The following is a 26502-nucleotide window of genomic DNA, read 5'->3' on the forward strand; positions in this document are numbered from 1 at the left end:
TCCTGACAAAACTTCTTTAATAACTTGCCAAAGCTCACATAAATTCCAAGTCATTTAGCGTAGCATCGATTCTTCAAAATCTGTACCTACCTATATTCTAAGAAACATCGCAGCTTTTCTTCCGTTGTCTGAACACCAGTCCTATGATGCAGATATCAGACTGCTCCACGTTTTTAAACACATAATCTTGCCCTCTTCCGTTTGTAAATTAGGAAAATTAGAAAATTCTATTTCTTCTGCCTAGATTTTTCTTCCCAAGCTTGTGTGCTTGGCAAACATTTATTCAAACTTCAGTACACTTCAGTTTCAAGTTCTTTGAGAAGTTTCTCTACACTTTGAAGGCAAAAATAAGACCCTTTTTTTTCTTCCATTCCACAGCACTTTGTAAATGTCTGTCTTGTCAGTGTGCTATCATAGTTAATTGAGTACATACCTGTCTCATCAAATAGACATAGTTATCCTCCTATGTCTTTGATCTTTTCTTCTGTCTCTATTTATAATCCCCAAGGTCTGATATTTGTTCCTTTTAATTTCCATGCATATTTGTCTTTAAAATGTGATGTCATTGATGTTGATGATACCTATGAAGAAAATGGTAATTATATTGAATATCTACTATTTGACAAGCCCTGGGACAAGTGCTGTATGTACATTAATTACTTTAATTTCTTAGAAATTACTTATTTTCTTTCAGCCTTACAAGATGGCTTATTTTACATACCAACCAAAATGATGATATTCAGAGAACATATCTAACTTCTTTAAGACCACACAACTAGTAAATGTGGTTCTAGATTTTCTCCTTAATCAGGCAGAGTGACAGACTTCCTGGATTTGACTCCTAGATTTGTCACCTATTGGTGACATTGACATGCTATATGTTTTCTCTGTCTCAGTTTCCCCATCTATAAAATGGGCCAATACTAGTAAATAACTCATAAGTTGTTGTAAGTGTTCAACAAATCAACAGTTATAAGAAGTATTTAGAATAGCATTTACTGTGGAGTAAGAATGATAAACTTATTTTTAACATCTCCCAGAATTCTTTGACCTGTTTTGTCTTCCTTTATTCCCACTCCTTATGATTTAAGAATTTTCATCTCTTTATACCCAGTTGCTTCATTGGCATTCCTTCCTGGATATACAGTGACCCATGAACAATAAAGATAAATATTTTATTATACCTTAATTTGAGTATACAGGCAGAGAGGAGCTCTGGGGTCTACCAAGCACGTTTTCATGATACATGATAGTGGATTAAGAAAATATTTGGCAGAGTTAAAAGAGAGAGTGGATTGAAGAGTTTATGCTAGGGGCTGGCCAACTTTTTCTGTAAAGGGCCAGGTAGTAAATATTTTAGGCTTTGCAAGCCATACAGTCTTTGTCACAACTGCCAAACACTATCCTTTTTTTTTTTTTTTTTTTGCGGTACGCGGGCCTCTCACTATTGTGCAGCACAGGCTCCGGACGCGCAGGCTCAGCGGCCATGGCTCACGGACCCAGCCGCTCCGTGGCATGTGGGATCTTCCCAGACCAGGGCACGAACCCACGTCCCCTGCATCGGCAGGCGGACTCTCAACCACTGCGCCACCAGGGAAGCCCCCAAACACTGTTCTTGAAGGACAAAGGCAGCCACAGATAATATATAAATGAATTCACCTGCCTATGTTCCAAAAAAAACTTTGTTTTTAGATAGTGAAATTTGAATTTCACATAATTTTTATGTGTCAGAAAAAAATTATTGATTTTTTTCCAACCATCTAAAAACATAAAAAGAAACATTCTCAGCACAAAAGCTGTACAAAAGCAGGTGTTAGGCCACATTTGTCCTGTGGCCATGATTTGGTGATCCCTGATTTGGACAAAGAAATTCATCCGAGAAATGTTTATGTTTAGTTGTCCTCCCATAGGTTACTGTGTTAGTTGCTATTCAGACATTCTTCTAATATATATTTTTTAAATCACCAATAATTAAACTCTTTGCTCTTTGAGTTTTAGCTGAGGGTCTTCTCCTCTGAGGCAGGGATAGCTAAGGTCTGTATTTAAAATATCTGTGGAAGAAGGAGGGAGCTAAGACACTATAAATAACAGGATGGCAGATACACATATATACTTCTATTACAACTGTAAAATATTTTCCTAGCACATGTGTACCAGTGAAGAAATCTGACAAGTGATAACTCTGGACTGGAATACATGAGTTCTGAATGGATTGAATAGAGTGGGCAAGTAGATGGCACTTCTTTTATTTCTTCAAGCTGATCTGGCCATTTACCATTCTGTAGATGAGCGTGAAATATCAAATATTATTTGAAACTTAAGTTTCTTGAGATCTGCCTTAAGTTACTCCCAGCACAAATTACTCCCTTTGGAAAATCAGGCATTTGAGAGGTGAAGCAAGAAAGAGCCCTTTTGACATAATGTGTTTCCTTTGGAGATGTGCTGAGAAAGAGAAAAACAAATGTAGAAAGTAAATATCTGACAAAAACAGAAAAATCAGACAGGTTCAGTTTTTCATTTCACTCCCTACTTTGCAGTTAAGTTCCTTTGAAATCATTGAGAATCTTTAATGCAGGGGAGATCTGCACAAGGCCAAGAGAAGTGAACATCTGATCTGTAAAGATCAGTGTCCAATAAAAGATTAAATAGAGTGCTGCTGTTTTTTTGGGTTTTTTATTTTTTTAATTTTTCTTTTTTTCTCTTGACTATCAAAGCAAATGATTTTGGGGGTAGACAGCCATTTAATTATAGTAGTTATCTGGTTAATTGTTACATGGTACTATTTACTTTACCTAGGGTTTAATTCAGTTTTACTGTGTGTTGAAATATCCTAGAGATGTCAACAAGAATAAAAAATTCAGTAGTTGTAAATGTTAAGCATGATATAATTAATAAAGAGAAGTTTTGTGATTGAACTAATAGGGAAGATTAAAGTATATGAGGTATTTTTTGGTAAAATATTTTTGTTTTTGTTTCTATTTCTAGTTCTATTGCAGAATAGTTTACCAGCCCTAACAAAATATTCTTGCAAAAAAGCAGCACTTACGTCTTTGCACATCTTGATTTGTCCACTTAGCTTTCTAGCTACTACTCCATTTCAACTCACTTGCTCACTAATGATTTAGGGCCAGACAAGCCTTTTGGGAAAACCTGATAGAATTTAAATCTCAAGAGAAAAAAAGCTAATCATAAATTCTATAGAAATTATTACAGTTTAAAAAGTATTAATTCTTATGATTATATATGAAAGATTCATTTAAGTGAAGTGAAACTGTAGAAGGAGTAATGATGTTAACATAATCACAAAACCTTGAGTCTATTCTAAGACAATATATAAAAATTAGGAAATCCTTCTAAATGTCAGTCTCTCCTATCACATCTCTGTAGCCTTTTTTGTATGATGTAAGAGGAAGTATGTTTATAAACCCATAGGAAAATATGTTTTTAATGTGTCTCACATTTCCCCACTACCCATGTTGCTTGGTCATCTTAGGGAATAAGTCAACTCTTTAGCAAAATGTCATATACTCGGTTCTTAGATTGTGAGCAGTGGCTAGATTAAAAAAAAAAAAATTATGACTGAGTCACCATGATTGTCACCCACCCTTCTTAAAGCTTCGCCTGATGGCAGATAATTGGAATGTCCAGAAGGAAGCTACTCGTTGACAACCATAAATTTTCTGTGATTCAGATATGAGATAGGAGGAAATATTTGGTACTCTATTCCTATTATCAAATTACTAGAGAAGAGCTAGCTTTTATCCTCCATGATGGCTGGTAGCTTTCCTGTTCCTCAATTTATAAATATTAATTGGTCAACCTTCTCTTTATAAAGACTATGCTAGTACTAGGACATGTCTCCAAATAATGACTTCAAGGAATTTACAGTCCAGTTGAGAAAATATAATTTCTTATTAAAAACTACCTTTTATAAAGAAGAATTCAAATAAGTTATGTAGATACACTGCCCACCTTAAAGTGTTACAACATAATTCCCCATCCCTTAAGTGTAGTTTACTTTTAGCGACTCGCTTTCAAAGACTAAAGTAGTGACAAGAAGAAAAAAGTAACTTCAGTTGAAACCTGGCAAAATTTATAGTAGAAGATCCTGCCTACGTTTGCTGTGTGATAAAGGTAAACATTACTGGTGGTAAGTTATGTTGATAGCACGTACTCTTGTTATGATGTGTTGAGAATATTTTTTCACCTCTATCATCTTCCACCCAAATACACATAACCCCAGTCTAATCATAAGAAAACACAAGACAAATCCCAATAGAGAGACATTCTACAGAATACCTAATCAATACTTCTCAAAACTGACAAGGTCATGAAAAACAAGGAAATTCTGAGAAACTCTCCCAGCCAAGAAAAACCTAAGGAGACATGATGACTAAATGTAATGTGGTATCTATCCTGGTTGGGATTTGGGACCAGAAAGTAGGATATTAGGTAAAAAATAATGAAATCTGAAGAAAGTGTGGAGTTTAGTTAATGATGATGTATTATTGGTCATTAATTATAACTGATGTACAATACTAATATTAGGAAAAACTGTAGGATATATAGGAACTCTCTGTACGATTTTTGCAAGATTTTGTAAGTCTATAAGTATTCTAAAATGGAGTTCATCAAAATGGATTTTTTAAATCATATTTTTAAAGAAAAAATTGGCAGAGAAATAAAAGATGACATATTTAGTAATGGGGAAAAAATATGGGAAGCCTAACAAACCCAGAATCAGTGGATGTATTTTTGACTATTTTGTAAACTCCTTTTATAATATTTACACATGAAGTTTTGTTGCTATATCATCTGTCATAAAAGTAATACAGAAATTAAAAGTAAAGTCACTCAGGTGTATCATATAACAAATAAATGTATTTACATACTTATGTCTGGCACAGTTGAAGCAATCACAAGAATATAAGTATTCTTATTAGTATCACAACATCTTGGTTTTAAGTCTCTTCCAAAGAGAAGTATGCAGGAAAAATTGTTTTATGCCATCTGGTTCCACTGTTGCATATACCGGTACATTTAGGTAATGCTTCATACTGGATAAATAGTTATAAAACATATGCAATAGTTTTATTGCTATTACTGATCACAGTAAGTCCCAGGGTTTTAAGTGGGGCTGTAGGAGTTACATTATCTATAAATTACTTAAAATATTTCTGTAGAGACAGTAACATATATGTATGTATGTTAGTTTAAGCTACACTTTAGGAGCAGTGAGTTGTGCTAGTCAGAAATTCTGATTCCAGAGGTTGTCAGCCAGCATTTAATAGGAAAGTCACGTACCAAAGGTAGATGCTATCAATAGGCACTACCTGTACTTCAGCCACTTAACTCATTCAACAACTGGGACCCACACTGGCAGCCAGCCCAGGCCTCTGTGGCTGTGCAAGTGCAGAACACCAGTCTAGAGCCCCACAGCTGACCCCCACCAACATATGCACTCCAGAGGCTAGCCCCCCAACCCGTGCTCACTGCTGTCACCCTGCATGCCCTGTGCCCAGTGGCCCATCACCAGCCTCCGCTGCAGTGCCCATGCTCGTGGGGAAACTGTGCAGCAGCCACAAGAGTACATGTGCACAGCTAGGACTCCACAACTGCTTGTGGGCCCAGATTTGGCCCTTTCTTCTGTCACTGGCCTACACCACTGGGCTCAGCAACATCTAGCCCCTTCAACTGTGCACTTGTACACCCCTGGCCTGACTGCCAACACCAGCCTTCACCACCATATGCCTGTGGTGAGAACCAGCAGTCACAGTGGCGCACGTGAACAGCTACACTCCCACAGCTGCCGGTTAGCCCACAATTGGCCCTGGCCTTTGTTGTTTGCCCTGGCCCCCATCACTGCATGTGTGTTTGCAGCCAGCCTCTGCCGTTACATAGGCACGTGCAGCTGGCCCCTGGAGACAAGTGTATATATACCACCAGCTCTAGCAAACACAGTCATCTGCCAGGTCCCTGGCCACAGGACCTGTAGGTGCTGCTGAGGACCCCAGTAGCCCTTGCAGCCTCTGGAGACACTGCCACTCCCTTGCAGTGCTCACCAGGGACCACACAGTTGTTGATGCTGTGAACCACAGTGTCTACAAAGAGTCACAGTGCCTTCCCCTCAACCCCGCCAGGCCCAGAGGTGCCACATGCCGCACGCTTGGCACTCTGCACCACTAGACCCAGGGTCACGGCATGCTCCAGGGTGCCCACACCCACAGGTGAAGGTTGTTCTTATGAAAGTCACTCCATAAAGTATGGAAGAGGTGATTGCATCTATGAATATGCAGGCACCTGCACAAGGCTACAGGAATCAGGAAGAATCAGGGAAACATGACTTCACCAAAGGAACACAGTAAACTTCCAGTAACTGATCAAAAGGAAGTGGACATACAGGAAATGCCCAATAGAGAATTCAAAATAATTGTTCCAAATATGCTGAGAGAGCTACAGTAGAACACAGATAAATAATTTAACAAAATCAGGAAAACAATACAAGAACAAAAGAAGTTCAACAAAGAGAAGACATAAAAAAGAACAAAACAGAAATATATGAAATAATGAAAAAAAAAGAATAGGACATAGGAGAAAGGAAATACAGTTTAAAGGTTCAAAATTTCTATCAGAGTTGAGGAAGATGGAAACAAAATGATTTGTATTAATCCGCAGTGAGGCAAGAATGCCGATTGTAATCTCTAGAGTAATTACTAAAATATGGTTTAAAATGTATAACTTACAAGGTGGAGGTGGAAAAGAAGAAAATGATACTATTTGTATGATCTAAAAATCATCAAGACAGAAAAAAAGAACATATAACTAAAAATCTGAGACAAATAGAAAATAAATAGTAAGATTGTGGCTCTAAACAGAAACATTATTAATTACATTAAATCAAAAAGGAAAATTCACTAAGTAAAAGTTTAAAAAGTCGAAGCAGATGAAAACTTAACCCAATTTCATGTATCTTACAAAACACTTCCGTAAGACAACTCAGAATGATTTAAAGCAATGTGCATGCAAACATTAATCTAAAGAAACTGCTGTACTTATACAATGTTGATTTTAAGTAAGGGATCTTAAATGCAGCTAAGGAGGAACACTTTATAGTAATAAAAAAGGTTAATCTAACAGGAAGAGATCATAAATTCTCTTGGTATACCTTCCAGAATTAATCTATTCCACGAACTATTATGCCAGTACATGAATATGTTGTTCTGATTCACAGTCTTTTCAGCCTATGAAACTGTCACTAGGACTACATTTTGGTAAGCAGTATAAACACTTAAGACCTGAGACTCATGAGATTTAATTGATTACTTGCTTTACCCATGAAACTGGTTTCAGTCTGTAGGAAATATAAATGATAAACATAGCAGTTACTTTGCTGATGACAGTTTCATGCTGGATACCAATTTGTCTTATTGTATCCATAGCAATGGCAAAATATACGTGGCTTTGATTGCCTAATGTCTTTATAGTATTACTCATTCTGGAAATGTTATACATTTCTCATTTAGGCAATTTTACATTTAAATGTTTACACTTTATATTTTGGTCTTAAAGATAAAGAATAATAGTTGTAAAGCTATTAATGGTATATGCTTCAGGATTTTTTCCACACCTAATTACTAAAGGTATTTTTAAAATGTCTAAGGAAGTCATCAATGTTAAAAAATAATCTAATAACCAATTAGTGCTGTGAATCTTCTTAAGAAGTCATAGTTTAAACCATTAATTGAATTTACTATCTTTAAGGGCACTTCTGTCAGGAAAAAAATGAAAATTATTATCTTGAAAAAATCTTAGTAAACATTTTGCTTTTTAAAATCTGAAATCAGATAAAAATCTATTCAAAATAGCAAAGCCTTTTTCCAGCTACTAGGATTGTAATTGAGAATGGACACCAAAATTAAATAGCTGTAGCTGTCAGAGTTTTCTTGGCTACTGAGTTGAAAATTTCAGATATAGGTTATAATTTATCTGTTACCTCCTGTTATTATATTGAAAATTCTTGGCGTTTGTGTGTGATTCAACTTGCCAATTAGTCCTACAGCTCTGTTGAGGGAACAAAGATATTAAACAAAGCCTGCTCTTTAATCTAGGAGATTCCCCATAGTGATTCCATGTACTGCCAAATTTCACAGATTGACATCTTATTGTAATCCTGCATAGCAAAGCAGAAATATTCACAAGAGGTAGATACTTTGACCTGGAAAAGAGACCAGAGCATAAGTACAATCTCTGCTGTAGTGAATATTGATATATTTTGACCTACGGTGAAAATAAAAGACATGATGGATAATCTGTTCCACCTGCAGCTTTATGACAAAAATAACACACAAACAAAACAATAATCCTCCCACATTTTTTAAAGAATTAAAGCAAGTGGATGTAAATAGCATATTCTCCTTGTTTCAGTTAAGTATACGATACTAATTTATGGGCCATTTATTTGTAATATATAATATTTAGAACTGGGATGGTTACTAGATATAACCAAACACTCATTTTACTAAATGAGGAAATTGAGGCTGGGAATTCAGGTATTTGTGGGAAATCTATCAATCTTCGACTCAAACCCCCTACCTTGAATATATCTACAAGATAACTGTCATATTCTGATGCAAATTAGTATTTTCTTCTCTGAATTCCCATTTATGAACTAAGTCTTTTAAGAATAGATGTAGTAATTGGTTAATTTTTTGAATAAGGTATTAATCTTATATCATGTTTGGCACATTATAAGTGTTAAATAAATATTAGAATAAAAGAGATAATACCATCACAAAAATTTCATAGCTACACTTTACTCACTTAAGAAGGAACATATTATTTTTAAAAAACAGATGTTTCAATGTCACTTATTTTCCATATTTTCATAAAATATATAATGTGATAGTAAATTAGTAATTAATACAAATTCCAATGCCAGCCTACATGGGCGATAACTAAACAGTTATATACCATTTACCATTTGCCTAATGATTTTACATGGTTTAGCTCAATGAAACTTTGGGGTTAATCCTGCCTAAGAGGTAGGTACTGTTGTTATCTTGATTTTACAGATAAGGAAACTTGAATTCAGAGGAGTTGAAATTTGAATTTAGGACTCATAAGAACCACACTGTAACATGGGTTTCATTTAAAGTATCTTAGTGATGTCCATGTAAAGATGCACAGTGACGTGCTGGAAACACAGAACTGCCTGGAGTTCAGGAGAGAGTTAAATTTTGGAGATATAAATTTGGAACTCGTCAAATATCAAGGGAATAGATGAAGGGTCCAAAAAAGAATAAAAATGAAGGCTAGGGGGAATGCGTCACTGCAGTTCAAATTAAATAACGTAGAGGGTGAGTAGCAGAGTCATTAAGACCAGATAAAGTCTCCTACAAGACAGAAGAAACATGATTAAGATGAAGAGTATACTTTAATAGCTATATTTAAAGTGAACAAATTTTCATAGATTTTCAGTTTTATTTTCATTGTTAAATACAATTTTCTAGGTTAAATAATTCAGAATAAGAAATGTGATATTTACCCATTACTATTTTATTATAAAAAAATTATGGAATTATCAAAAAAAGATCGTTCACTGTATATATTTTTAATGCAAATATATTTTAAACACATTGAACCTTCTACCATGAAGTTGTCTCACTTCACTTGTATAGTTATAGGTACACAGGAATCATTACAATCGAATGCATTCAGTTGTTCATTCAACAAATATAAAGAACCTATTAAGTGTTAGGTATTGTTTTAAGTGTTGGAGGATTTATCCGCATGTAGAAGATAATTTCTTCCTTTTTCCATGTGTCTCATGTTCTGGTGAGGCAAGATATTGACACAGATGTAAATAATGAATGAAATAGAATTTCAGATATTGAGAAGTTCTCTAAAAAAATAAATAAATAAAAGAGAAATGCAACAGGGAGTTGTGGTAAGTAAGTGAGTGGATCCTAATTTATCTAGCACAATCAGAAAAGGCTTCTTTGAATGGCTAACATTTGGCATAGTAGGTGGATGATGCAAACGCATGAGCCTTGGAAATATTTGGGACTAGGTTATAGGCAACAGGAAATGCAAGTGTAAAGATCAAACTTGACTTACTGAAAAGTTAGTAAGGGACACAGAGCGGCCAGAGGTAAATTAATATGGGGTACACTGTAGTGGTTGATTTTAGAAACACAGGCAAGATGATATAACAAATTATTATTATATTAGGACTACAGAGTATGATATTATGTTTGTTGGCCTCAGTAAGGGGTTTATGTTGTCCTCCATATAGTATGGAAAGCCATGGAAAGGATTTAAGCAGGAAAATGATGATCTAATACATACTTTAGAAAAAAGAATGTGGCCTTTTTGTGGAAAATAAACTGTTGTGAGAAAAAGTAAAACAAAGAAAGCTAGAGAGGAGACTGTGAAACTACAGTAGCCACCCCCCCATCTGCAGTTTCACTTTCTGCAATTTTAGTTACCCACTGTCAACAGATCTGAAAATATTCAATGGAAAGTTCCACAAATAAATAATTCATAAGTGTTAAATTGTGTGTTGTTCTGAGTTCTCGCACCATACTGTTCCATCCTCTGCCTGGGATCTGAATCATCCCTTTGTCCAGCATATCTAGCCCATTAGTCACATAGTAGCCACCTGGGTTATCAGATCAACTGTCAGGGTACTGCAATGCTTACGTTCAAATAACCCTTATTTTACTTAATAGTGGCCCCAAAGTGCAAGAGTAGTGATGCTAGCAATTTGGATATGACAAAGAGAAGCCGAAAAATGCTTCCTTTAAATGAAGATGTGAAAGCTCTCAATAAGGAAAGAAAAATATCGTATGTTGAGGTTGTTAAGCTCTATGGTAAGCACAAATCTATCCATGAAATTGTAAAGAAGGAGAAGGGAATTCATACTACTTTTGCTATTGTACCTCAAACTGAAAAATTATGGCCGCAATTTGTGCTAAGTGCTTAGTTAAGATGGAAAAGACATTAAATTTGTACAGAGATTTTGAGAGAGAAAGAGAGCACATTCACATAACTTTTATTACAGTATATTGTTATAATTGTTCTATTTTATTATTAGTTATTGTTGTCAATCTCTTACTGTGCATATAAATTAAACTTTATCATAGGTATGAATATATGGAAAAAAACAGTATTTATAGGGTTTGGACTATTCATAGTTTCAGGCATCCACTGGGGGACTTGGCACACAATCCCCATGGATAATGGGGGCTACTGTAGATCGAGTAAGAAATGATGGTAATTGGTCTAGGAATGAAACAGGAAACCGCGAGATGTGACTAAATTACAAATTTATTTGGAGGTAAGACCAGCAGGAGTGCTAATGACTGAATATTGAACTAGAGGGACACAAATCGATCAAGAATGACACCTGGAGTTTTGGTCTGAGCAATGGAAGGTAGATAATGCTGTTCTATGATGAGATGAGGACAAACTAGGGAAGGAGCTGGCTTGTGAAGGGGGTGAGAGGAGTGATACAAGGTGCTTTCAAACCTTATTCTGTTCTTCATCACTCTGGTGAGCTTGGATGAATCTGTTGGAAGCAAAGGATCCATTTTACTTTGTATAGAAAGGACTCAGTAGTAGAGAGAGGCATGGCGATAAAGGAGGGATTTTAAGACTGGGCAAGGCTTGATTGTGTTTAAAGACTGAAGGAAAGGAGCTACATGTGATAGGAAGAATGATAGAGAGGAAGTGACTAATGAGCAAAGCCCCGGAAAAGCCAAGAAGGTAGGACATTATGTGTACATATTTGTGAACTGGCTATCTATAAGGTATTCCATGTTATAATACTTGAAGAGGAGCAGTAAGAATTGGTTTAGATGAAGTGATGGATGTGGTGAAGGAGGTAAAAGCTTTCATGTATCAAAATGATCTACTGAAAATAAGAAGATATTGGAGGAGATTTAAAGACTGTTATGTCTAAAATCAGTGTTAAAGGAAATGTCATTGAAAGGATGGGGACAGCTGAAGACCAAACTAAAACGGAAGGCCCAAAGTTTATAATAATACACATTTTCATGGAAGATAAATGTCTACTGCAGGTTTCAGAAGTTATACATGATTATAGTTGTTACGTTTTAGTATGGAACTGCTTTTCAAATTCCACTGAACTGTGCAACAGCTAAACTACAGAGGTGCAAGGGAAGAGCAGTGTCTCATAGTGATTAATCCCAGGAACTTTAGAATCAGATTTGAGTTTGAATCATGACTCTGATACTTGCAAGTTTTGCAAGCTGAGAAGTGTGCTTAAACTCTCTAAGCCTCAGTTTTCTGATCTGTAAGGTGGAATAGAAATTTTCCCTTCACAGTACTACTTGCCTTGTTCCTGATATTAGAGTAAAAGCATCCTGTCTTTCACTATTACCTATGGTGTTGGCCTGGAATTTCATTGATGCCTGTTATCTAGTTGAAAAATTTTTCTTCTATTTCTAGTATGTTGAGAGCTTTTATTAAGAATAGATGGTGGATTTTGTTAAGTGGGGGTTTTCTTTTTTTTTTGGCATCTATTGAAATGTTCAAGGGGTATGTGTCCTTCATTCTTTTAATGTAATGTATTACATTAATCGGTTTCTGGATGTTAAACCGGCCTTGAATAAGATATCACTTGTTAGTGATTTATAATTCTTTTCTCTATGTGACTGGATTTTGGTTAGCTAACATTTTGTTAAAGATTTTCAGATTTATGTTCATAAGTGCTATTGATCTATAGTTTTCTGTCTTGTGATATCCTTATCTTGCTTTGGTATCAGTAATACTGGCCTCATAAAATGAGTTGGGAAAAGTTCCTTTCTACTCTTTTTTCTAGATGTTGTTCCATTAGTCTTTGAGGTTCTGTTATTTTTCTTCACTCCCTTTTCTCTGTGATTTTAAGGTGGCATAATTTCTATTAATCTCTCAAATTCACTGATCCTTTTTTCTGCCATTCCAAATCTGTCTACATTTATTGTCCTTTCCACTTCTAGTTTTCACTTGTTTCTTTTGAATAGTTTCTATATCTATTGAGTCCCCTTTTAATGTCATTGTAATCTTATTTTTCTTCAGTTATTTAAATGTGGTTTCCTTTAATTCCTTGAACATATTTATAATAGCTGCTTTGAGGTGTTTGCATGACAGATTTAACATCTGGGCCCACTTATGATTGTTTCTAATGACATATTTTTTTTAAACTGAGCATGAGTCATACTTCCTTTCTTTGTATGTCTCATAAATATTGGTTGAAATATGGAGGTTTTAAATAATATGTTGCAGCAGTTTTATATTCACTTTTGTTTCCTGAAAAACAAAAACTTGTCTGTACTTATTCTGATTTAAAGAGCCCTAAAATGATTGTTTTAACCATACTGTGCAGTATTATACTTATTTCTTGGGGGCGAGGATAAGCTTATTTCTTTGCATTGTGATGGCTAAGGACTCCTGTCTAGCTGTGCAGTTTTTTTTAAAAGATACCTTTTATCTGTTTCTCAGTTTCCTTGCAATAAAATGGAGATAATAAGAGTAACTCTAAGAAAAATGTTAAGAAGATTAAATAAGATATTATAAAAAATGTTAAAAGTGTCTGGCACATTGTAAGTAAAACATTATTATTTGCATTCTTTTTTGTTAAGTACCATAAAATCTATACAGGGAATTATTCATATTTAATGAAGTTGTGACTCAATTAATAACGTTATTTTTTTCTAAAAATGACTCTGATTATTTATTCAAAATGTATAATTTATTGAAGACCTTTCTCTATACTAGAAATATGTTCCAGCAGTCATGGAGATAAAAATTAGCCTAAAAGTCTAAGAAAACTCCTGAAGAATAGTACAAATTTTGCAAATCTGAAAATAATTAAGGAAACTCTACTAAAAAATCCACATTGCAATGAAATAAAACTGCACCCTAAAAACTTTGCCTTAATAAGATTAAATTAGCAGATTAGGAAATCGCTTTTTGTATCATCTAAATATTTAAATTCATTATAACTGATAATATATTGCAACCAGCTGAATGTTCAGATTTATGATTTTCTGAAAGGAGAATTAGGTAGCAGCCACTGACAATGGGCAATTTATGGGACATACATATGCCCTGCTTGCTCTCAAAGAACTTCCTCTATTAGATTAGGACGTTACTAAAAACTTCTATCCCAATCAACTGTTGCTTCCTATAGTTGAAAGCAATGACATCTCATTCAACTCTATTCAATAAATATTTATTCAGGAAATAAATATTCAAAGCACTCTGCTAGACTTTGGAGAGATAAGCACACAGATGGTGGGTGATAGGTAGGTAGGTAGATAGGAAGGAAGATAGATAGATAGATATAGATAGATAGATAGATAGATAGATCTTTAACACCCCACTTACATCAATGGACAGATCATCCAGACAGAAAATCAATATATGTAAAAGAATGAAATTAGAATATTTTCTCACACCATAAACAAAAATAAACTCAAAATGGATTAAATACCTAAATGTAAGACTGGAAACCATAAAACTCCTAGAAGAAAACATAGACAGTAAACTCTTTGACATAAATCATTATAATATTTTTTTGTATCTGTCTCCTAAGGTAAAGGAAGCAAAAGTAAACAAATGGGACCTAATTAACCTAAAAGCTTTTGCACAGAAAAGGAAACCATTGACAAAATGAAAAACAACCTAGTGAATTGGAGAAAATATTTGCAAAATGATATGACTGATAAGAGGTTAATTTCAAAATAAGTAAACAGCTTATTCAATATGAAAAAAACAACCTGATTAAAAAATCAGCACAAGACCTGGATAGATATTTCTACAAAGACTACATATAGATGGCCAGCAGGAACATAGAAAGATGTTCAGCATCACTAATAATCAGAGAAACACAAATCAAAACCACAATGAGATATCACCTCACACCTGTCAGAATGGCCATCACCAAAAAAAAATAACAACAAATGTAGGGAAGAATGTGGAGAAAGAGAAAACCCAGTACTCCTTTGGTGGGAGTGTAATTGGTGCAGCCACTATAGAAAACAGTATGGAGGGTCCTCAAAAAATTAAAAATAGAGCTACCATATGATCCAGCAATTTCACTCCTGGCTCTATGTCCAAAGAAAACAAAAACACTAATGTGAAAAGATACATATGCCCCAATGTTCATAGCAGCATTACTCACAGTATCCAAGATATGGAAGCAACCTAAGTGTCCATCAAAAGATGAATGGATTAAGAAGATTATATACACACACACACAGGAATGCTACTTAGCCATAAAAAAGAATGAAATTTTGCCATTTGCAAAAACATGGATGGACCTGGAGGACATTATGCTTGTGAAATAAGTCAGACAGAGAAAGATAGATACTCTATGTAATCACTTATATGTGGAATCTAAAAAATAAAACGAATGAATATTACAAAACAGAGACAGACTCACAGATACCAGTTACCAGTGGGGCAAGGGAAGGAGGATGGGCAAGATAGAGATAGAGGATTAAGAGCTATGAACTACTATGTATAAAATAAAGAAGCTACAAGGTTATATTTTGTAGCACAGGGAATGTAATATTTTCTAATAACTTTAAACAGAGTATCATCTATGGGACTTCCCTGGTGGCTCAGTGGTTAAGAATCCACCTGCCAGTGTAGGGGACATGGGTTCAAGCCCTGGTCTGGGAAGATCCCACATGCCACGGAGCAACTAAGCCCCTGTGCCACAACTCCTGAGCCTGCTCTCTAGAGCCCGCGAGCCACGACTACTGAGCCTGCATGCCACAACTAATGAAGCCCGCGCATCTAGATCCTATGCTTCACAGCAAGAGAAGCCACCGCAATGAAAGGCCCACACACTGCAGTGAAGAGTAGCCCCCGCTCACCGCAACTAGAGAAAAGCAACGAAGACCCAATGCAGCCAAATAAATAAATAAATAAATTTATAAAAAATAAATGGAGTATAATCTATAAAAATTTTGAATCACTGTGTTGTACACCTGAAACTAATATAATATAAATCAACTATACTTCAATAAAGGAAAATAGTAAATGCACTTGTATGTTAATAGAAGGTAAATAGATCAATACTTTATTAAACATGTCTGTTATTTATTTTTCATAAAATACTATTCAATCTAAGATATTTCAGAAATTCTTTACTTTGCAAATGAGGGGAGGGTGGTTGCTGATTTATCTGGAATATTTTTCAGGGTACTTGCAAGTCCTCAAATCTACAACGACCTACAATATATTATATTTGGGGGATGCCTTTACTCAAGGTGAGTCATAGTTAGTCCAGAGGTTTTGGAATAAGGCAGTCCTCAGAAAATGAATTGGTTTGAAATAATAATAATTAGATGAACACAATTAGAGAGCATAAGATATTTTCCAGGTAGTTAAATTTGTCTGAGTCACAACCAATTTTACATATGTTGAATCTCCAGGACAAATCTTATTTCAGCTACTTAATGCTATAGGTACCTCAATTATCTATGATTTATTAATGGCATCAATACTGTAGCTGATATACTTCACTTACACAGAGAGACGATTCCTGAGGTCCATGTGTGTCTAGAAAAGAGAGATTATCCAACCTGCTGAAACATGCAAAAGGAAACCATTCTCCCTGCATCAATTTATCATCTCTTTCAGTACCTTTTCTAAGCTACTTCAAGTTTGTCACTTTTAGTGACTTCAGAGAGAGTTTGGCAATGCATTAGCTTTGTAGGAGCATGCAACCAGGCCAAGACACAGTGCTTGCTGGCATTATAAACAGTCAGTGATCCATATTTTAAAATAACTGTCTGTGAAAATACAGCCATTTGTAGAAAGGAGGCACCTGAACGAGGAAAGTATGTTAGGCAATTGTTGAGTCATAGAAGATAAATATTGCATACAATGAGAAACAAAAAAGGAACTGCACCATTTAATTCATAATTCCACCTCCACAAGAGTTTGAACATAATTGTATTCCTTATGAGGTATTAATGTAAGCATGGATGTAGGTATGAAGTAGTTATAAATATAGTAAGCCATACCTTGTCCCTATTTTGTGGTTATCAGTTTTTTATTTTCCATGCATGACCTTCTATATGTGTATAGGTAGGCCCCAAAGTTATATAGTTATACCACTGCTTTCTGGGTGAAAGTACATGTGCTAGAAGTTTTAATTTTATGCAGGTGGAGAAGAAAGATGAAGAGTATAAACAGTAGTTAAGTAGAGGCCTCAGCAATATTTCTTAATATGCATAGCATTTTTAGGGGGAAAAAATGATTTTTTTGACCAAAATAATGTCTTTAAAACTTTAGCTCCTTGGTGGTAATACTTTAATTCTCTTATCAGAAACACAGTAAAGACAGTCTTGTCTGCTGGAGGTCAGTCTCTGAAAATCAACAAGAAAAGAATGGCTGAGAGCCTTCTTAATCATTAAGAAATTATCTAGTAAAACAAACAAAATGAATATAGAGTTAGAATTGAGCTAACATATCATTAACTAAAGGCAGCTGCCTTTTACCCCACCCTACCAACAGACCCAGTGGCACTGCTTCTGGAGACCACTATAAATGTCTTCTGAGGGACAGTCTTAGGCATTCCTCATTGTTAATTTTTAAAAAAAATATTTTAAATAAAATAATCTAAAATCATATATGAAACCTAAAATCCGAGATCTTTGTTGACATCAACTTTTATATTGGTGGTTTTTATCTCATCCATGATATGGAAGGCACATTAGGATACAGTTACTACTTCAGAGCCTTTCTGAACAAAGGCAGCCCTCAGCAGTAATTGGTCAGGGAGTTACTTTATTGACTAAATATGATCTCTTTTAGAAGTGAAATTTTAAGAAATTTGAATCCTGTTACCATAGTTGTTACTAGGTTTTAACTAATTAAAAGAAATAATAGTTTATACAGTGTAACAAAACAGTTCCTTGAGTACATGAGTAGAAATCAGTTTTTGGTAACTAAGTTATATGTTAAAATATAGAAGTCATTTTTAATAGAGTGCCCAAAATGCAAATTTCAGATGTTTATTCTTATTTAGTTGCCTATGTGAGTCATTTATGTTTTCCGAGGAGTAGATTGATTGAATGAGAACAGCTGCATCTTATTGCAATTACAGAAAAATGAAACACAAAAATATTGAGAGAAACCAATTAAATTTTTGGTCCTCTCAAGTTAATTAGAAACACTTTAACTAGAATGAGATGTTATAAATACACATTTTAAAAGTTCTTGATAGATATTTAATACTTAGTCAATATATTTTAAAAGCTCTATTCAAGACACAAGTCCATTTAAAAAGTAAACCCAGCAGCTATCTAATGAGATATATTACCCTGTCAGCATATTTAAAAAGCAATCAGTATCTCACCTGACACTGCCCATTTTGTCCCAATTAAAATGAAATATAAATCCACAAAAGCAATTTCAGAAATTGCTTGAGCAAAATAAATTCTGACAAACCAAACAGATCACCAATATTTGTCTTAAATCTTGCTACTGTGCAAACCTTTTCTGCTGTGTAATAGTGTAAAAAATATATAACACTCCTTAATAGATGAAAAATCCTTCCAAAATTAACTCTAAAGCGCTCTTTTATAGAAAGTGGAATAGAATTCTACTAAACTTGATTATAGTAGTGATTTTAACTTGAGAAACTAACATTAAAAGCAGGGAAGTAAGGAAGAAGACACCAGTAATCATATTTCACGAAATGGAATATTCTTTTCTATTCTTAAATCTGTTCATATATTTTTTTATGTTTAGTTCATGCATCTAAAAATATATGTTTTATAAAGTCCATACTCTGTAACTCCAAAATTTAGTTGGCAGTGGGAAATGGGTCATTCTCACAGTTTCTTTGTCAATCAACAAAGTAAAATGAGGACTTCCCTGGTGGCGCAGTGGTTAAGAATCCTCCTGCCAATGCAGGGAACACGGGTTCACTCCCTGGTTCAGGAAGATCCCACATGCCATGGAGTGACTAAGCCCGTGCGCCACAACTGCTGAGCCTGCGCTCTAGATCCTGCGAGCCACAACTGATGAGCCCACATACCACAACTACTGAAGCCCACACACGTAGAGCCCGTGCTCTGCAACAAGAGAAACTACCACAACGAGAAGCCTGTGTACCTCAGTGAAGAGTAGCCCCCACTCGCTGCAACTAGAGAAAGCCTGCACGCGGCAATGAAGACCCAACGCAGCCAAAAATAAACTTTTTGAAAAAAGTAAAATGATAATAAAAAGTGTTCTTTTTGAATGAGTATATGTGTATATGGTTATTATTAATATTATAATATTTAATACTGGAAATACCAGAGATCAGGTTTTCTATATTTGTATATTTTATGGTTTTGGACACTGACAATTAAACAGCTCTAATCATGTGTACCCTTAGTTTTCATCACATCTTGGTTTTAGGCAAACATTAAATATTTTTAAATTTTATTAATTTAAGTACTGGCTATAAAAATATTTAAAGGAGGGTATAAAAAGGAAAACACAATAAGAGAGAGGATGAAGAAGAATGAGGCAGCATCATTGTTTGAACCCATATTACCTATACAGTACATTAAAATATGCTAAGTTATTAAGTCTACAAAATAGTCCTAGGACAAGTTCTGTTTCTACAGAAGATTTCATAAAATTAAGTAATTTCTGGAAAATAGTGAGCAATCTCTAGAGTGTCTCAGATATAGATTAAATCCCAGATTGTCCTACTGGTGATTTTATGGTTTTGACAAACCATATGACTTCTCTGAGTTTCATCCTCATCAGATATACAATGATAGAAACATTTGCTTTAAAGTTTTGTGTTAAAGATGCACTTCATAAGTGCTCAGTTCATATTAGCTAATCAGTTGTATAATATGAGTTTCTAGATCACACAAGTTCTTATTTCCTACTCATTCATTCTCCAGAATGAACCTCAATAAAGTTAATGACATTTTTATACATCATTTTTTAAAATATATACTTATTTCCTTGAAGGCAATGATCCTTTGTAATTCATTTTTGTTCACTCTTTACCAGCTCATAGGGTACTTTACATTGTAGGCATCCAGTAAATACTGAAAGGATGATTGAATATGCTCCTTGGCCTATCTGTCCAAAAATAACATAGAGTTAAGCCTTCTTCATGTTCTTCAGATGTTTAACTTTTAGATGGATTCAGCTTTTGCTGAATTATTTTTTATATAAAAATATAAAACTAAATTTCTTATCCAATTAACTCAAAACTTCTCTATTCCTATCTTGGATGTAAGAAAAAATGGGACTTGCAAAAAGAAACATTTAATATGTGGTAGGCACTTGGAAAAGGAAATAAAAATAATCAATTTATACTTTTCAAGCAATGATTTGAATCTCCAGAAAATAAACTGAGAAGCATTACTGTATACTTTAGTCACCAATTGAATTTTTAAAATAATGTTCCCAATATATGTCCACCAGTTTTTAAGTGAGCATAGCTATTACTTTATCTTGGGTTATAATCCAGTAGAATATCAACCAGGATATGATCAAATTCATCCTTTCAGTTGTTCAGTACAAATACTGTGGAAATTGCATTTGAAATCCTATATAGAAACAAAGATCCTATGATAACTAAGACAAAGTAATCTGAGAAAAGCAGATATCAGTATGTTGTAACATGTCCATTTGTCTAAATAAAAATGAGAATGTGTTAAAATCATTTCTAGACAAATAAAGGAAGCAGAGAGTTTTACAATCATTCATTGAATTCAAGTTTTCTTAATAGACAATTTAGATAGTACAAGCAGAACAAATCTCAGTATATGGTTTGGAAACAGTATAATAGAGCTAAACAATAGCCACAGACATGCAGGTGCAGGTGGCTTTACAGTAATATGAATGTAAGATGAATGCTCATATGTGTCAAAATGCAGGGTATAAGGATTCTGAAACACTGAGTTGGGCTTGAAATTTCTAGAAAAATACTTTTAGCTCTGTTTTCTAATTGTACTTACAAAAACAGTTTTCAGTGTGAGGGAAATGATGCAAAGGAAAGGAACAGTGAACTGGAATGAAAAACCTTGTTTTGTAGAAACAACTTTATTATAAACCACAGTGAGCAATCATATGCACCCTCTTAAGTCTCAGTTTCTTCAATAGTAAAATCAAAAGGTTAAGGTAAATTATCTTGACTTTTTACATCATGTGGTTTGTGAATTAGAAACTACCTGTTACTTAAACAGTACCTCAAGTCCACATGCTCTCTCAGTTACAAGTGTAGAGAGTAAAACCCAGAAAAAAATATTTCTATTAAAAATATATTGACAGAATTTTGACTTCAGGCTGTTTATGAAAGAAGGGTGGTTGTTATAAATTATCCCAGAATTGGCATCTTTCTAATACATTTCCAGAAAGAATTGTTGTCTTGTGATATTTTTAAAAATTACATTACAAATGTGAACCATAAAATAATTCATTTCAGAATTATAATCTTATCAGTACTTTTAAAAAATGGCATGGTTTGCTGTCACTGAACAGAATATTTTCTAATTGAAGATTTTCGATCAGCATTGCAAAGCTATGGATGACTTAGCAGAGTTCTTTTGTCTACCTCATCATCCAATTTTAATGAGATTTGTGTGTACTTCTCAGGAAGTCATTATTAACACATTTGCTAATTATTGTCAAAGTTAATACTTCAAGGGGAGGTGGGAGTATTAGTATAATTTAGATACTGAACTATCCAACTAAATGTGAGTCTGATCTGATAGCGTTTTCTACTGAAGAACTAAAAAACAAGTTGTACTTAAAACTAACTTTAATTAGATTCTAAAAGACAATTGCTTGTTAAGAGTCAGTCTGATATATGGTACACAGAAGGGAAACCTGAGGAAACAGGTGCAACAGAAAGTAGTGAGCCCATTGATTAAGGATGATTCCAGTTGGTTCTTGACTTTAAAATAATGTAAAGAAAGATGTATTATTAAAAGTGAATCTTCAATACCTATTATTAGCTTATAGACTACTATTTAGAGTTTCCCAATTTAAAAGGAAGTATTGAGGACCATAGAAATTAATATAAATTATTTGATGTTAAGGCAACAAATCTTCCAGATAGTTTTAAAGAGTAGGTTTAAAGCAACTAATCTGATTCTATTTATGACTCATAGTTTCTTTGATCTTTTCCATTGATTTTCTAGTCTCTCTTTATTTCTGCTCTGATCTTTGTTATCTCCTTCCTTCTGCTAACTTTGGGGTTAGTTCTCCTTTTCTAGTTCTTTGAGATGCAAAGTTTACATTGTTTGAGTTCTTTTTTTCTTAACGTAGGTGTTTATTGCTATAAAATTCCTTCTTAGCACTGCTTTTGCAGCATCCCATAAGTTTTGATATGCTGTGCTTCCATTTCTGTTGGTTTCAAGATTTTTTTTAAATCTCATCTTTAACCCATTGGTTGTTCAGGAGTGTGTTCTTTAATTTCCACATATTTGTAAATTTTGTAGTTTTCCTCCTGTTGATTTCTACTTTCATACCATTGTGGTCAGAAAAGGTACTTGGTATGATTTCAACCTTTTAAAATTTGCTGAGACTTGTTTTGTGGTCTAACCTGTGATCTTTGCTGGAGAATGTTCCATGTGCCCTTGAGGAGAATGTGTATTAGGCTGCTGTTGGATGCTGCCATGGGTGGACTGAAGGTGCCTATGTGGTGGCAGGGACTGACTGCAGATATACATGTAGTGTCAAGTGTTGGGAGCAGCAGCAAGGGTTAGGGCCAGCTGTGGGCACAAAAGCAGCTGTGGGTTTCTAGATGTTGGCATGTACTTACATGAAGAGGAGGGTCTCAAGACAGCTGGTGTTAGTGAAGGGGAAAGCCTGTGGGGCAAAACTTCAGTGGCAAAAATCTGCAAGGGGTTCATGGTGGCTGGGTAGGCCACAGCTTTCCTCAGTGGAGAAAGCTGCTAGCGTCCTCTGCAGAGCAGTTTGGGGTCCATGAAGAGGTCATGTGATGAAAGCTGGGGACGTATGTAGTGTCTGCAAGGGCTGTTTAGCGCTTAGCAGTGAAGGTTGCTGGGATCCTCTGCAGAGCAGGACACTGGGCACAAGGTTAATCCTGCCACCTGGCTGACACTGACTGCTCCTGTGCTTCTTCCCTGTTCCTAGCTCTCTCTAGATGTCTCAGCTCTGCTAATCTCTCTGGCAGAATTAAAACCAAAGAAGATCCTTTGTGCAGAGCACCGAAAAGCTGGGAAGCTAGTCACTCATCCTGCTCTCCTTTTCTTCGTGAGGGGAACTCTCTCAGGCTGGGGAGCTCTTGATGAGGAACAGTGCTTGTCTGATGCATGAGTGCTGGTCTGGGGCAGGCAAAATTAAACTGTTCTTTCTACTCATTTTGTACAGTCCTTTCCAGGTTTTTTGCTCACTTTATTGCTGAAACTTTTAAAGTGGACTCAGCTTTCCCAGAGCTAGTTTTGTTCATGGATAGCTGTCTAGTCATTGTTCTCTGTGGAGGGATGGAGACTGGGGGTCTCCTACTCCACCATCTTGTCACTTTCACTCATTTAATTTTTAAAAAATAGAATCTAGTTCTAGATTGAAATTGTCTATCTTTCACCTATTTTGATTCTGTTTCCTATTTAAAACATTAATCATTAATTATAGCCTCCTACATTATACTCAGAAGCTACACACATAATAAATTTTGAAACTTTTTAAAGGAAACTTAATAACTTACATGATATATATGAAGTAAAGAAAATGGAAGAAAACAATGTATCAAATTTAAATATGTTTATGAAGCAGAAATGATGGGAACTCTCAAAAACAGCAACTGTGTCATCAAGTGGCAAGGAAGAGAATATTCATTATATACACTCAGCATCTCAGAATCAAGCCTCCACAGTTTTGAACTGTTTGTGAGCATCTGTGCCTTATCCTGATTTATCTTGTGCATCTGTTAGCAACATATGTCTGTCCTAAGGTACTGCTTCTTCACTTTACACCATTTGGCTTATGAAAGTTTTCATAGGGGAACCTGTACTTAACGATAGTAACAAAATTACACAAACATGACTATGTAGCCAAATCACGATTGGATCTACAAGAACATAATGTTTAAACAGCAAAAACAACAAGACAAACTAACAGACAAGAATACTGACCTGCCATAAATATAATTTATAGAAATGAAAAGGAAATTCTAATAGATTTTTCTATAAACCACTATGGAACTTATTAATAATTTTAAATTACAAGAAAAAGTTTAAAGTCTCATTTGACGCACTCTCGTAATACATTACATATACATATTTTATCATTTCAGGTTTTCCCCAGAGTGTGTATTACCCATAATCTGATTTTTATGCATGAATTTATATAACTGTACCAAGCTTTCATCTTCTCAATAGAGTTGTTAGCTTAACTAAGGAAAGGAAGATAAACTCAAAGTAACAGATGAGTAAGGGTAGTAGCTTGTTTGTGTGCTTATCAATAGAGCAAAAGTAAAGAATTATATGAAATTGAATTATATGTATTTTTTTAAATTGAAAGGGCCTTTACAGGTCATCTAAATATTCAGCTTCCTAATTTTTCAGATAGGGAAATTAAGAATAAAATCAGTCATAGAATGTAATTGGTCAGGTAAAGTACTCTTCCTGTATTCTTCTTTCTGTTATTAAGAACCAACACAAATCCTATTTGTCACATTTAGGCTTCTCTTACCCCAGTACTACATTTCATCTTTTGGCATACCCTAGCTTTCTGTATGAAAATTTACATAAAACTATACAATCCTTTATTCCCCAAGTTGAGATAGAGATAATATTCTGAATGAAACTTTAATTCCATATCACAGAATATGATGAATAAATGAGACAAAAATTTTAGTTGGTAAGCTGGAACTGATTGTTTTAAAAATTCAATTTAGTACACTATTCAAGTAATCTAGTCATCAGAAAGAAAGAGGGTTTTATGTACTTGCTGCAAAGTCACTGTGACAGGACTGACTTGAGTAAGGATGTTTGTTGTCCAAAGCTAAAGGTATTATGTGAAAAAAAGTATTTTAAAATGGAGAAATAAATGATGAGGCAGAAAGAGTATATGAGATGTGATTTTGGGTATAAAGGTCAGGTTGTTGAGCCAAATTGAATAATTTCAGGAGATCCAGGGGAAAACACGGGTTTAAAATCTGCTCTGAGATTAGGATCAAAATGTAATTTGCCTGTGCTATGGGATTACATAACTGGATTTAATCATCCTTTGTAATTGACTGACTTCGGGGATAACCACAAATACTCATTGTGTTTGCCAGCATAGAGGGTTCTTTGACTTTTTTTTTTTTTTTTTTTTTTTTGCAGTACGCGGGCCTCTCACGGTTATGGCCTCTCCCGTGGCGGAGCACGGGCTCCAGACGCGCAGGCTCAGCGGCCATGGCTCATGGGCCCAGCCACTCCGCAGCATGTGGGATCTTCCCGAACCGGGGCACGAACCCGTGTCCCCTGAATCGGCAGGTGGACTCTCAACCACTGCGCCACCAGGGAAGCCTGGTTCTTTAAGTTTTTGCTGAGGAGGACAATTTTTCTATCAGAAGTAAAGGTTTATCTTTTACCTTTTCCCATTGTCCCCAGATTCATTCAAACCTGGGATCTTGTGCTTACTACTTTTCTGAATTTGGCACAAACTTGTGAGAAACTATTTCTTTTTTTTTTTTTTTTTTTTTTTTTTTGCTGTACGTGGGCCTCTCACTGTTGTGGCCTCTCCCGTCATGGAGCACAGGCTCTGGACGTGCAGGCTCAGCGGCCATGGCTCACGCACCCAGCCGCTCTGCGGCATGTGGGATCTTCCAGGACCAGGGCATGAACCCGTGTCCCCTGCATTGGCAGGCGGACTCTCAACCACTGCGCCACCAGGGAAGCCCGAGAAACTATTTCTTAATTCATTAAAGCAATACCTATGTTGTTATAGAAGTAAAGTAAGATAGTAAAGTATGAACATGTCTTTTTAAATTATAAAGCATCCTGATATTTGTATATCATGATCCATCGATTAATGTCTCTAAAAGAAGTATAATGGGTCTGTGTGGCACCGTGGGGTAGGGAAAGTGCTGGAGGTGGAATATTAGCAGATCGTAAAAGTATAAAGAACTTTCATGGAAATTGAACATTAACTTTTTTTTGTCAAAAAGTTATTAGCAGAGAGACAACAGGAAGGCAACTGGAAGAGATGTCAGTATGATGATACAGAAGTGAAAGTAATATTGGCACAATTAATACTGGGGAAAAGGGTACAACAACATTAAGTATATCAATGACTTACTGGTTCCCTTCTTATCTTCAGCAAGGGAGGGGCTTAAAGGAAGAAAATATCAAACAGGGAGCAGCATCCAAGCCTACCCCAAGAAACAAGGAGGCGTAGGGTGGGTCCTCCCCAGTATTCTGGCAAGTGTCACCAAACCTGGATGAGAAATGGAAATTACTGCTGCTTTCCTAGAAGTTCCAGTCAGCCACAGGAACTAATATCATTTCCAGT

The sequence above is a fragment of the Mesoplodon mirus genome, assembly GCF_964341445.2.
Source record: "Mesoplodon mirus genome assembly, chromosome: 11".
In the NCBI taxonomy this organism is placed as follows: domain Eukaryota; kingdom Metazoa; phylum Chordata; class Mammalia; order Artiodactyla; family Ziphiidae; genus Mesoplodon; species Mesoplodon mirus.